At 43.4% G+C, this 12,924-nt stretch overlaps 2 pseudogenes; both read right to left on the bottom strand.

Annotated features, from left to right (window-relative positions):
• Positions 1–5,019: 5,019 nt before the first annotated feature.
• Positions 5,020–5,567, bottom strand: LOC109117663 (annotated as a pseudogene).
• Positions 5,568–8,880: 3,313 nt separating this feature from the next.
• LOC109117659 lies at positions 8,881–9,390 on the bottom strand (annotated as a pseudogene).
• Between the last annotated feature and the right edge of the window lie 3,534 nt (positions 9,391–12,924).

Below are 12,924 nucleotides of genomic sequence, written 5' to 3'. Positions count from 1 at the left end.
CTTTTTTTTTTTTTTTTTTTTTTTTAATGTATTGTGGCTTCCAATTACCAAGTTGTCTAGGTAATAACAGTAAACTGACTGTGGAGGGATAGTTGTGTAGTGACCAGTAGATGTACAGTTTATGGCCACACAAAAGGTGGGGTCATTTAATCTCTCTGTAGCAGCTAGGCACAGAAAGAGTGAACACAGGAACAAGAAGGTGTTCTTGGAAAGGCACATGTCTAAGAGGGAAACAGAGTGATTTTAAATTCTAATGCAAAATTTAAATTTGTATCATTTGTACTGATAAGCACTTTTTGGGTCAGTGTAAAATGTACTAAAACCAACAAAATGCTAAGATGCCGGTCTTGTGAAGGAAGGTTTCTTGGAGACCACTTTTATTCTCATGACAAGTAGATTCTTCTAGTATCAGAAGAAATTGATTCATAGTGTCATGTGCTCAGTGGTTGCCAAAGTCTACCAACTTTAGGGAACTTCAGGGTTCTTGTGGGGGAGGGAAATGATTTTTATTTTAGTGTTTTCAGGCATTAGAACCAAAGGCCAAATAATAAGCAGCCTTTACTTTTTAAAGTAAAATTCATTTTATTTGCTGAATACACTTGTATGGTAGACTATTAATTTATATACATTATAGTGGTTACATCTGCTGTTTGTCTTTTAAATGAAAAAATAACCCCAACCTAGAAGATGTGGCCCAGATAAAGGCCATGGATTGGTCTTTCTAAAAATGCAACAGGAATGCTGCTAGATTATTTTATTTTGTTTGCACTTAATTTTGGGGGGATTGGCATTTTAAAATCAGTATTTAAACTGAAGAAATTATTGTGTTTTATTTAACGAAGTTGAAAGTGACTGCTCTGTACATCATGACCTTAACAATGTTGATGCTGTAAGTGAAAGTTCACTGTCATCTCTACGCTAAGTTCATTGGTGTTTTTAACTTAAAATTAGGACTGCAGATTATCCCCCACCAGCCTTAGTCCAGGATGTGGCTCTGTCCAGGTGCAGTATGCAGTCTTGTGGAACCTTGCATTCTAGTGCTGGGAAAAAAAAAAAAAAGATGTCTCTAATAACTGGCTTCAATAAACATGAATCCAGACTGCTTACAATTTTGGGTGACTTTGTTTTTTGATAAATCATCCCACTGAAGATCCATTGTCTGCTAATATGAGGTATCTGATCATGTAGTTTAAAATGTGTACTTTTATCCCTTGAAATTATCAGAAACTCTGATAAGGAAAAGCATTTTAAAGGCACACGTTGAAGGTTGAGAAAGTCAGAGCTGTGTGTAGAGTGCAGCAGGGCCTGGGAGTGGTCCAGCATGTTTTCTTCCCTCTTGAATAAATGTTTCATTATTTGAAATGAGCTAAGTGATTTTCCCTTTGCTTATTGAGGAGTCAGAAATTTTAGAGCAGCTACTGTGTACCTTAACGCTTTTCATTTGCTTAAAATGGGGCACAGTAAAATCGGTTCAAGAAAAATTGAAGATCACATTTCTTACTATTGCACTCAAATTTTCTCAAGCTTTTATTATGAAAAATTGCAAAGCTGTAGAAAACTTGAAAAGAATGTATTGAGCACCCATATCCCACAAAGATTCTCTTAGTTAAGATGGTGTCCTTTGGCTCTCTCAAGCAATCTCGGGTGATTTGGGGTTATTTCATTTGATGGTACTACAGTAATGTTATAGCAAATAGGTAATAGAAAATAGTTATATTTGAGGTTGTTATATACCAGTCACTCTTCTTGGTGTTTCATGCAAATTGATTTATATTCACAACTACTCTCTGAGGCAAGCACTGCTTTCTTCATCTTAGTTTCCACAGAAGCACACTAAGATAGGTACAGTCTAAGTAGCTTATACTAAGGTCAGGGTTTGGTCTTCAGCCCAGCTGTCTAGCTGAGATTGGGCTCATTGCTGTACTCTGCTGGCTCTTGTGTTGTTTACACAGAGCAGATGGCAAGGGCAGTAATTGAAAGTATTTTTTTAATCTGTGGTTCTCCACACCTGTGTGCTTCTGTTCCACTTGCTATCATGGATTCAGGCACCACTTTTGTTAGATGGATAAAAATAGCAGATAGAGAATGTATCCAGTGCACCTATGCAAAGGGGAAGGGGGCTGCAATCATTGTCTTGCTGGGAAAGGCAGGTTGAAATGCCTGCCGCTCTATATAGAAAAGACTTATTAGATACAAAGAGCTTTAGGGCTCATCTGTGTCAGCAGCCCACATCAGGCCTGAGATAGTTATTTACCAGTGCAAATGCAGAGTGTACATGTGAGGCTTCTGCTGTCTCACCCCCGAAGGGCCCCTCACACCATTTACCTACTGTGGATTCCCTGTCCTGGGAGGGTTCTAATCCTACATCACCTCATTACTTTCAAGTTAAGCATGCACAATTTAGACAAATTGAGCAAGAAATACCAAGGGGCCAGGGATTTAGCGCAAGCGCAGGGACCTGAGTTCAATCCCTGGTAACCACCCCCCCCATCAAGAAATAACACAACCGAAATTGGGAAACTTAACCCCTCTTGGCCTTCCTATCCCTATCTTTATAAAATGGGGGTCAAATTTCTTTCTAGACATGAACATCAAAGGGTACATGGTAGGTGTTTGAAATAATTGTTGATCCTAAACACAGTCCCTGATTCACACTGATTGTCATTTAAATATCATCTCAAGAATAGCATTAGAGGGATGGCTATGCAGTGACCATTTACTATGAGTCCTGGTATAGTTCCCTACAGGATGCCACAGCTGAGCTCTGGATTCTGCAAGCAGGACATGGTATTTAGTATTCCATTCCTTATCCTGCAAGCCTGTAGACACCTAGATGGATGCAAAGTGTTGTCTTGATGCTCTCTGAGAGTGCCTGATGAGGCATGGGTGGTATATTCTGATGGGGACAGATGGCAGGCCAGCATCAGTGGGGTTGAACAAAGGAAGACCTAAAACCACCAAGGTGCACCCTGCTGGCTTGCAGGAGCAGAGCCCTCAGTATCTCCCCATGCACTGATGTTGATGAGGCAATCTTGGCCTAAAGAAAGAAAAGGCAGAAGCTTGTGCTGAGACAGTGGTTTGCAATGCCAGGAATGGTTGGGGGTGGAATTCACAGCAGAGGGCACTAGGGCTATATGTAGGACAGGAAGTCCTTTCCCTACTCCTAGGTGGCTTGCAGACAGGAAGCACCTGATCTTCCAAGTGTTTCTCTAACTTTTGTTGAAAATTCATATGGAGCCCCTGTGCTTGTAATTCCAGCTGCTTGGGAGGCTGAATCAGGAGGACCACAAGTTTGAGGCAAATGTAGTAAAAAAAGACCCTGACACAAAATAAAAAGGAAAAGGCTGGCAATGTAGCTTAGCGGTAGAGTGCTTTTCTAGTGTGCCCATGTCCCTAGGCTTGATCCTTAGTGCTGAAAAAATTTTTAAAGGAAATTCCTATGTGAATAGAGCTACAGTTTTTTGCAGAACTGTTAACATTTATCTTTGCATTCCATCTTCATTGTTTTCATCACCTAACTCAAGATAAATGGCAACAACAGTGAGATATTTTCATGTGTAGTGGTATTTTTCTGTGACATTTAATGGAACCTGTTTTTGCAAAGTTCTGAATTAACATTCCTAAGTGATCAACAGTCCATCTTTCCCACTGGCCTTGCCCAAACCCACTAACCCCATCAGTGTCTAAAATTCTACTAGAAAAGGCCAACACAATGTGAAGAATTTAAATGTTTGTTTTGGGAAAATTTGAACGGTATGAAACTATGTTCCCTTTTCAGACTACATTTTATAATTTAAAGAGTTCGAGTGCCTTGGTATCTCAGTAGCCTGTGTCATGTTACATCTGTATATGTATTTAGAGTATTTAGCACTATTTTACAGTGCATCCATTTCTAACCTACTCAGACATGTAACATGCTAGCCTGGAATTAAACTTGGATTACATAGGAAACAATTTTTTAAAAAACACTTGTTTAAATTTTGTTTACAGAAAATGTATGCATGATGAGAAGGGACTTCAAAGGTTCTAGTTCACGGCAAGTGGTTTTGTACCTTTCGGGGAATGCATGGTCTCCAGCAGGCAGAGAGAAGGGAACAAACCACAAATCTCTTTTTGAAATTGTTCTTTTGCAGGCCCTGCCCTAACAGGCTGCCTTGCTTTTGACAGTCCTTTGCCCATTTCTTTTTTTCTTTTTTTTTTTTTTTTTTTTTGGTTTTTTGAGACAGGGTCTCACTATGTAGTCGAGACTGACCTGGAACTCACTATGTAGCCCAGGCTGGTCTCCAACTCACAGCAATCCTCCTGCCTCAGCCTCCCAAGAGTGCTGGGATTACAGGCGTGTGCCACCACATCCAGCCTTTGCCCATTTCTAAAAGCCTAATTCTAGAATGTCCCAAAGTGGACTGGAAGATACTGTCTAGTTAGGTGATCAAGCAGGTTTAGAAGACTCAAAGTTAAACAATAAACAGATTTTTGTTTTGATTTGTTTTGTTGGGTTTTTTGTTGTTGTTGTTTTTGTTTGTTTTTTTGAGACAGGGTCTCACTATGTAGTTGAGACTGACCTGGAACTCACTCTAGCCCAGGCTGGTCTCGAGCTCACAGCGATCCTCCTGCCTCAACCTCTGGAGTGCTGGGGTTACAGGCGTGCACCACCACACCTGGGTGTTTTGATTTGTTTTATGGGAACTGGTAGGTGTGACTTCTAAGAAGTTCCCAGGTGTGGAGTTTCCTGTCCAGCTTTGTGGACATCCTCCAGGCTCCACAGAATGCTCTTTGAGAATATTTTATGTACAGGGTGCTGAGCCTCCATCAAGCTCTCTGTTTCTGTGGTCTTTGGAATTTAGACTTTGGTGATAGTATCTTATGGCCTCTATTTCCTGTCTCCTGCCTTTATTACTGTTGCCTTAAGGGAAACCAACATCTGTAAATCGGTGAGTTTGTTGTAACTAGGACACCCCGGAGAGTTTGTTTTTTTTTTTCAAAATTGCATAAATTTTATTTCCAATGAGGGACAGATTACTTCCATCCCCAAAACGTGTAACACACTGCCCTGGGAAAACTGCAGGAACTCCCACCGTCTCTGGAGAAGGAGTGAGAGCAGGTGCAGGACGGCTGTGTGGTCCCCTGCCCGCCTCCTCTCCTTTGCAACAGAGGGCAACTGTTCCCATGACTCCTCTCAGAAAGCAACCCCTTAAAAAAAAGAAAGCAGACAAAACCCTCCAGTACTTCAGGGAAGGGAAGGGTCCTAGCCAGGACGTGGGGTCAGGGGCCACTGAGAGGAACAGCAACGTCACTGCTTCTGCTGCAGGGCTTCCTTCCTCCCTGCGTCCTACAGCAATTGCATGTCCGCCTCATCTGCGGGCAGCTGCACGTAAATGACCACCGAGCCTGAGATAAAGCAGTTCTTCACCAGCAACCTGAGGGTGCTGCTCAGGGTCTGTGACACGGATGTCAGTTTGATGCTGAGATTCTGGTCCACAGAATGGAGGGTTCCACAGATGCTCAGGTCATTCTTGAGCTCCACGACCACATCCCACAAGAGACTTGGAAAAGGAGTAGAAGAGCATGGTCCCAGGGCCCGCGGAAAGGGAGACGTGGTGCCGCCGCAGGCCAGAGGCCGCCAGAGCGGTAGCCCAGAAAGAATAGGGTGGACTCCACCCCTGGGAGTTTTCAGTCCCTGAGAGTAGGTTTCTTCTGTGATGCTGACTTATGATAGCACTCTCCTAGGCACAAAGAGAAGTTAAGCAAACATTTCCCTGCATTTGGTACCAGGTCCTTTTAGAATCTTTACCAGACACACCCTCAGTCTTCCACACTGCCAGATGGTTCTCCCTGCACTTGGAATCATAAGTATTCTGCATTCAGCTACTCTGACATAAAAAGAACTAGCCCACAGCCTCAGTCCTGATACCAGGGCTGTCTCAGCTAGGAACCTGGAGTCAGACTTGGGTTGAATGATGGTGGAAAAGTCCCTTAGCTTCTCTGGATGTCCATGTCCTCCTCTAAGGTGGCAAGACAATTCTCGCCTACTCTCAGGGATTCTGGGTGCCCTGGCTGAGATAAATGCTTAACATAGTGCCTCCGTGTAGACAGTGTCCAGAAATAGAACCATCCCCAGACTAATTGTGTGATGGACAAACCTTAGTTCATGAAAGAGCCTTAGGAATTGCTGCCTTAGAAATGGGGAACTTGGGCTGCAAAACATAATGCCAATGTCTCACAGAAAGCAGAACAGGATATGAGAATCCCAGTGTCACTGCTCCTGCCTTCCTTTCCCAGTCTGCACACTTTTCTCCAGACCAGGCAGTACTAAACATCAGGTCTTAAATCTGAAGAAATAAACTGCTGGGTTAGATTGTGCAAGAGAACTATTTTAGGGCAGACAAGCTCTCAGCACACCATACATTCCATCACCTGGGCAACCGCCTGCTTTCTTGGGCCAGGCAGCTCTTTGCCATCTGCATGTGTGGGCATTCAGATACACAGCTGAGATCTAGGGCCACCTCCCTGCCTGTTCTGGGCATCAGTAGCCACCTTCCTGTGGAGATAGGTTGGGGATGGGGAACAAGGTGGGCCCTGCCCTTCCTGGGCTGGTAGTGTCCTGTGAAAGACAAGCAGTTCATGTGATGTCTCAACACCACACTCTTCTCTATTCCAAGGCCAAAACCTCTGTAGGTTCATTCTTCCTCCAATAACTTGGCCCTATAGCTTTTATGTGGGCAAGGCATGCTAGGTGTCTGTGTCTGGGGTGGAAAGGGGAGCTGCAGAAACCCAGAGTAGGTTTAAGGGGCTTGAATAGGGTGAAGGAAGGTATCCCTGTGATTGGGTTGGCAGAGTGACCTGGCATGGTCTGTGTAGAGGCACACACAGCGATGCTTAACAAGTAGGCCACACACCACCGAGAGGTCCAACAGGAGATTTTATTAGGGAAGGCAGGTTAGGGAGAGAGGAGAGAGGAAAGAGAGGGAAGAGAGACAGGCGAGAGAAGGAGAGATGAGAGAGAGGAACAAAGAGAGGTCCTTTTATTGGTTTTGGGCTGGGCTATTGCTTATTTATGAGGAATGGGCTAACTTTAACCTATCACAGGCCAGGTTGCCCTTTATGGGTTCGGTCCTGCAGAAACTCAGGTTTAACTCCTCTGGACCGCTGTGGTCTTTGGGGAGGGAAACTAAAGATAAGAGCATGAGGTCTTTTTAGGAGCCAAGAAGAACCAGGAGAATACAGCCTGTGATGGCAGCGTCAGGTCCCTAACAGACTGTTGGCTAAAGCATGGTGAAGAAGGCATTCTGTGGATTTGGAAGAGGCACAGGATGTCAGAGCCCAAGTAGAGGGTTATCCTGACTCCATATCAGCCCAGATGGGGCAGGGAGGGCCTCCACATGGAGTAGAGCAGCCACATCTGGGTGTGAGAACCTAAGCAGGTGGCCCAGGAAGGTATCTGCAGATATGGGATGACAGTGGGGATGGGAGAATGGCTAAGTATAAGGGCATCGGTCCAGTGAGTTCAAAGAATAAAGTATAGTAGATTTCTCACTACAAAAAGAGAAAACTAGAATGAACCCTTTGGTGTTGGACTGGAATCAGGTGTCTCTGAACTCATAGCTTCCAATACATACACACAGATGTAAAAACTAGATGTATATACATGCATGTATATGAATGTGTTTGTGTACCTACACCTTTGCTCTTTATTCTGAGAGGGCCCAGGAGCAGCTTTGAACCCAGTAGCAAGCCTTCTGCTGAGATCCTGGCTTCTAAATACCATTCTTTAATAAACTAAATTTGGGGTGGTGTCAGTGATTCACTTAGCATGTATGAGGCCTGGGCTCCATATCCAGGACCTCAAAAAATAATATAAACTGGGGCTTTCTGGAGAAATGGCAAATACCAGGTCTGGGACAGGACAAATGTAAGATGAGTCTGGAACATCTGTGTCAGAAAATAAGAAAGGGCTCAGAGAGCACTAGAAACATGTCAGAAAGACAAAAGCCCATTGACCAAATCAAGGACAATTTGAACATTTAAAAAAGTTTAAAAAGTAATGGGGTAAGCCTGGGGATTTGGCTCAGTGGTTCTGCCACCTGCCTTGCAAGTGCAAGGGCCTGAGTTCAATCCCCAGTACCAAAAAAAAAAGGGGGGCTTATAAAGCAGTGAATAAAAGAGGAAGACATGATACTAGTAGATAAATTGAAAGTTTCATGTGAAACAACATTCTAGTCCTAATCAAAACTTTAAAAAATTTCAAATCATCTATGCTAGATGCTTTGAGGTGTGCCTGTAATCCCAGCTAGTCAAGAGGCTGAGGCAGGAGAACTGCGACTTCAGGGCCAGCCTGGGCAACATTGTGAGAACACATCTCTAATTTCTTTTTCTTTTTTTGGTACCGGGGATTGAACTCCAGCCCTTGCGCTTGCGAGGCAGGTGGCAGAACCACTGAGCTAAATCTTCGGCCAACACTCTCTAATTTCAAAGTTATATGACTTAGTCAATAGATTATAATTCAATACAATCAGCATTTATTTTGATGTTCAAATTGTCCCAGGTTTATTTGTTACAAGGGGAAAAATGTTATATTATGATGGAGAAGGCTTACAGTCCAGTCAACTGATCACAGTGAATGCCCTCATTAGTAATGAGACAACTGACGTGTGCCTCTGGATAGGTGGATGCACTGAAAAATCACTTCTGAGATCTTTCTGCCAAAAATGTATAACCAAAATCTAATCTTGAAGAGACATCAAACAAACTCAAATTGAGGGAAATCCTACAAAATAACTGGCTCTTGTCTACCAAAGTCTTTTCAATGAAAGGTCGTTTATTGCATCATTAATATATCACAAAATGGTCTTATAATCCAGAAGCTTCTGTGCGGAGCTGGATAACTCTTGTATCTTATTCACCAGGCTGCTGAACTGTTCCTTTTTTAGAAACATAGATGCCATCCAAAAATTTTCTGATATCCTTGTTTCTAACTGTTGTGGTTCACTGAATCACAGCAGCTGAATTTTGAAACAAGTTCAGTATCGTTTCCTTCAAGGATTATTTCATCTTTCTGGGCTTGAGATACTGAACAAGCAACACCTGCCTTCATCCAACCCCAGTGGATATAGATTTTTAACCCACAGAATTCTGGATTTGGTAACAGACCCACCCAGTCTCCTGAAAAACCATTGCTAGGGAAGACCTCATCCTTTGATCATGTTCCATACGTGACTAGATCATGTGAACAGTAGTCAGTTCCTTTCTGTTTCCCCACCATTTGTCAACCCAGAGTCACTTCTTTTTCTTTCTGAAGAGACAGTTCCACCTGATGTGGTTGAAGACCCTCCACAGGGTTCCTCTGGGGCCCTTCAGAATAACCATGCATCCCTTCAGAATGATGTTGCCATTTATTCATCACTTCATTCTTGCCCAAAGGAAGTTTCTTTTTGTCATGTTTTTATAACCTGTCGTCTCTCAGAGTCTGAAGGTCAGGAAAGTCAAGGAGGGTCGGAGGAACTGTTCTAGTGGGAAGAAGACTGAAACATGACAAGGGCAACACATGATTCTTGGTGGTATCATTTTGCTACAAAGACATAAGGATGTTTGGCAAGATTTGAATGAAAGCTGAGGGTTACATAGATGGTAGTAATATATCAACAACAATTTCCCGATTTGTTTGTTTTTTGAGACAGGGTCTCGCTAGATAGTTCAGGCTGGTCTTGAATTCACTGTGGACCCTAGGCTGACCTCAAACTCATGGCAATCCTCCTGCCTCAACCTCCTGAGTGCTGGAGTAACAGGTGTGTGCCACCACGCCCAGCGTAATTTCCTGATTTTGATGTAGAAGAGAGTACTCTTAGTTGTAGAAAATACATACTAACCTAAAGTATTTGAGGGTGATGGGCTGGGTTATCAACTTACCCTCAAATAATTCAGGGGAAAAGTTCCTTGTTCTGTACTTTTTGTAATTTTGATATTGTTTCCAAATAAAAACAATTAATTAAAACAACTGTCTTTCAAGACTTCCTATATGATATGACAGTTTAAGCTTTTACAGTGGCCCATAAAGTCTCTCCAACCTCACTACTTAAATATGTTCCTTGGTCACGTTCACTCTTAAGTCTCAGCTTCCAGGACCCTTCCTTTGCTATATTCCACCACCATGTGTTCCTGCCTGCTCTGACCACATGCCTAAGGCCTACCCTTCCTTCAAAGTTTAGCTCAGGTACTCCTGGATCTGGCTTCCTGAACCCTTGGGGCATTTCTGGCTGCTCCAAGGTTTCCCCAGTGAGCTTAAGAGTGGAGGCCCTAGATTTCTACAGATATACCATTAGGGTCCCTGAAACCATTTTCCTTTCAAAAGGCCTCTCCACATTATTCAAGGTAGCAGTGCCTACTACCCATTTGATACTGAAGAGATAAAAATGGAATAATTCATCTGTACTTTGTATTTTTTGGTCAAATCTGATCGTGTCAGTCTCCTGCTTAGCAGTGATGGCTAACCTATGCCACGAGTGTCAGCAGGCACACAGAGTCCTCTGTGGCCACACAAGCCAAGTCACCCCAGTAGCTGAGCATTGGATAACAGTTGCTTTTTCTAAACTAAAACCTCAGTATTCAGGTTTAATTGCAGTGTTGGCACTTTATGAGAAGTAAGTGGGTTTTAGGTTGCAATTTGGGCACTCAGTCTCTAAAAGGTTTTTCATCACTGTTATAGAGCAAAGTGCAGTTCCAATGACTAAAAGGGCTTTGTGTTAGCTTTCTGTCACTATCAAATACCTGAGGTAATTATGAGAAACAAGGTTTCATTTAGCTCATAGTTCTAGAGGTTCCAGTCCAAGATGGAGCGGACCCATTCACTGCTTTGGGCCTTGTTAGATATGCAGGTAGGCAATGGCCAGGAAGCAAAAGAGGAAGATGGATGGGTTAGAGTCCCCAAATCCCCTTTGGGGACAGTGACCTAAGACCTCCTGTGATGCTCCACCTCCCAAGAGCACCACCAAGCTTTTAACACATGGAGGATCACGGTAGTCTCTGAGAATTTGTTCTAGCTTGCTGTTTTTGCCCATCTACCCCTACCTTCATATACCTTCTAGTCCCTCCCCAAGTCTAAGAACTCAGACTTCTCCTTTCTGAACCCCTCGGTCCTTGCCATCAAGGCTTAAGCTGAAGCAATCTCCTCTTTCTAAAATACCTTGCCCTCCCTTGCTTGTTCAGAACCACACCACCAATACGTAAAAAGTGAACATTGGCTGAGTGTTGGCTTTGTGTCAGACGCAATGCTAAAGCCTTTACGATTTGCAGATGAAGAAACTGTGACCCACAGAGGTTAATTCGTCGAGGTTACATAGCCAGTGCATACTGTCTTATGTTTCACTGATGGTTCCTACCACACATATCCAGCCCAGACATAAATGAGATGCTGCACACAGCCCAGTGCCTAGCAAGTGGGGCAGGGCATCAGCAGGTCCTTGGGTTTGCACACTGCTTCTTGTGGACTCCAGGCCTGGAGGTAAGTGAAGGCACTTCTCACATTTCCCTGTGGCTACACTTCTATTTTCTTCCCTAGAAAACCCTTCCCCTCCCTCTGCTGTGGAAGAGGAGCCAGAGGAGGGGAAAGCTCAGCAGCTCCCAGGCAAGCAAATCCTCCCTTGAATCACCAAATTCAGCAGGGTTTGTAGGCATCAGGAACCATGAACTAGGGTCCCACACAAAATCGGGGATACCGTAAGGGGCAGAGAACGGACTGGTTCATGTTATCCTTAGTCATAGGAGCTGAGGGAATGTCAAACTGGAAAATCCCAGGGAGCACTATTTTTAGAGACAACTTGGAAAGCATTTTTCCGGCCGAAGGGACAAGTTTTTGCAGAAGCAGCAGTTAACTCTAACCCTCAACCACTCTTGCCTGGAAGTGGCTCAAGCACAGGCCCTTCCCCCCAGGGCATGTGGGAAGAGTCTGGCACTGCCACAGAGGAGAGGAGCAGGAACATGGGCTCCCTTCAAACACAAAAATGGGAATTTGTTTATTTTTACATCTTTGAGTCGAATCCCTCAGTCACGAGGCTATTACACTAGTACTCTTTGTTTAAAAGGCGTTTTAGAAGTAGAATCATTTTAGACCTACTTGGTAGTCTTCTTTTTTCTTTTTTTTAAGTTGGTAGTCTTGAAACATTAAATACAAAAATTCCTTGGGTACTTGGTTCATATTTAATGTTGATAACTTATTTATAAATTAGTATTCCCATTATATTTTTAATGTTTAAAATCTACTTACCATCACTGTCCATATTTTTTTATTTCCTCAGTACTGGAGATTGAACTCAAGGCCTTCATCACACTGAGCTAATCCCTAGTCCTTTTTTCATTTTGAGACAGAATCTCACTAAGTTGCTCCAGCTGAGCTTGAACCTGTGATCCTCCTGCCTCAGTTTCCCAGAGTGCTGGAATTACAGGGAGGCAGCACCGTGCCCAGCTCCTATTTTTATGTTTGAGGTAGAAGTCTCTCAGAGCTCTAATTACTGACTTTATTAAAAGTAATAGATTAGGGGCAACCCACTTTCTGGTCCCCCTTCTGACTCTCTTAGACAGAAGCTTTCTTTTCCTCAATAAATTTTTCCTACTCTTAAGTAAACAAATAAATAAAAGTAATCGATTAGATCAATTGCTTAGTTAGAGTTACCGGAAAACACTCCCAACCCTTGAAGGGAGAGCCTGGATAATGAAATGGAAACTCCTCTCGCCTCCCATGATGAGGAGACGTCACAGGGACAGAACCCAGAGGGAGCAGAGTCTGAGAATGCATTTTGTTCCCAGCCCTCCATGGAATTTAGAATCTAAAATTGTAGGTTGAGGATTAGGGCTTCCCAGGGGCCAGGGATTTAGCTCAGTGGTATTGCCACCTGCCTGGCAAGCGCAAGGACCAGAGTTCAACCCCCGGTACCA

This window comes from Fukomys damarensis, unplaced genomic scaffold (assembly GCF_012274545.1).
Source record: "Fukomys damarensis isolate Sample0158 unplaced genomic scaffold, DMR_v1.0_HiC HiC_scaffold_32, whole genome shotgun sequence".
NCBI classification, from domain to species: Eukaryota; Metazoa; Chordata; class Mammalia; order Rodentia; family Bathyergidae; genus Fukomys; species Fukomys damarensis.
The sequence above is the reverse complement of the archived record's forward strand: the minus strand, read 5'-3'. Positions and strand labels throughout refer to the sequence as shown.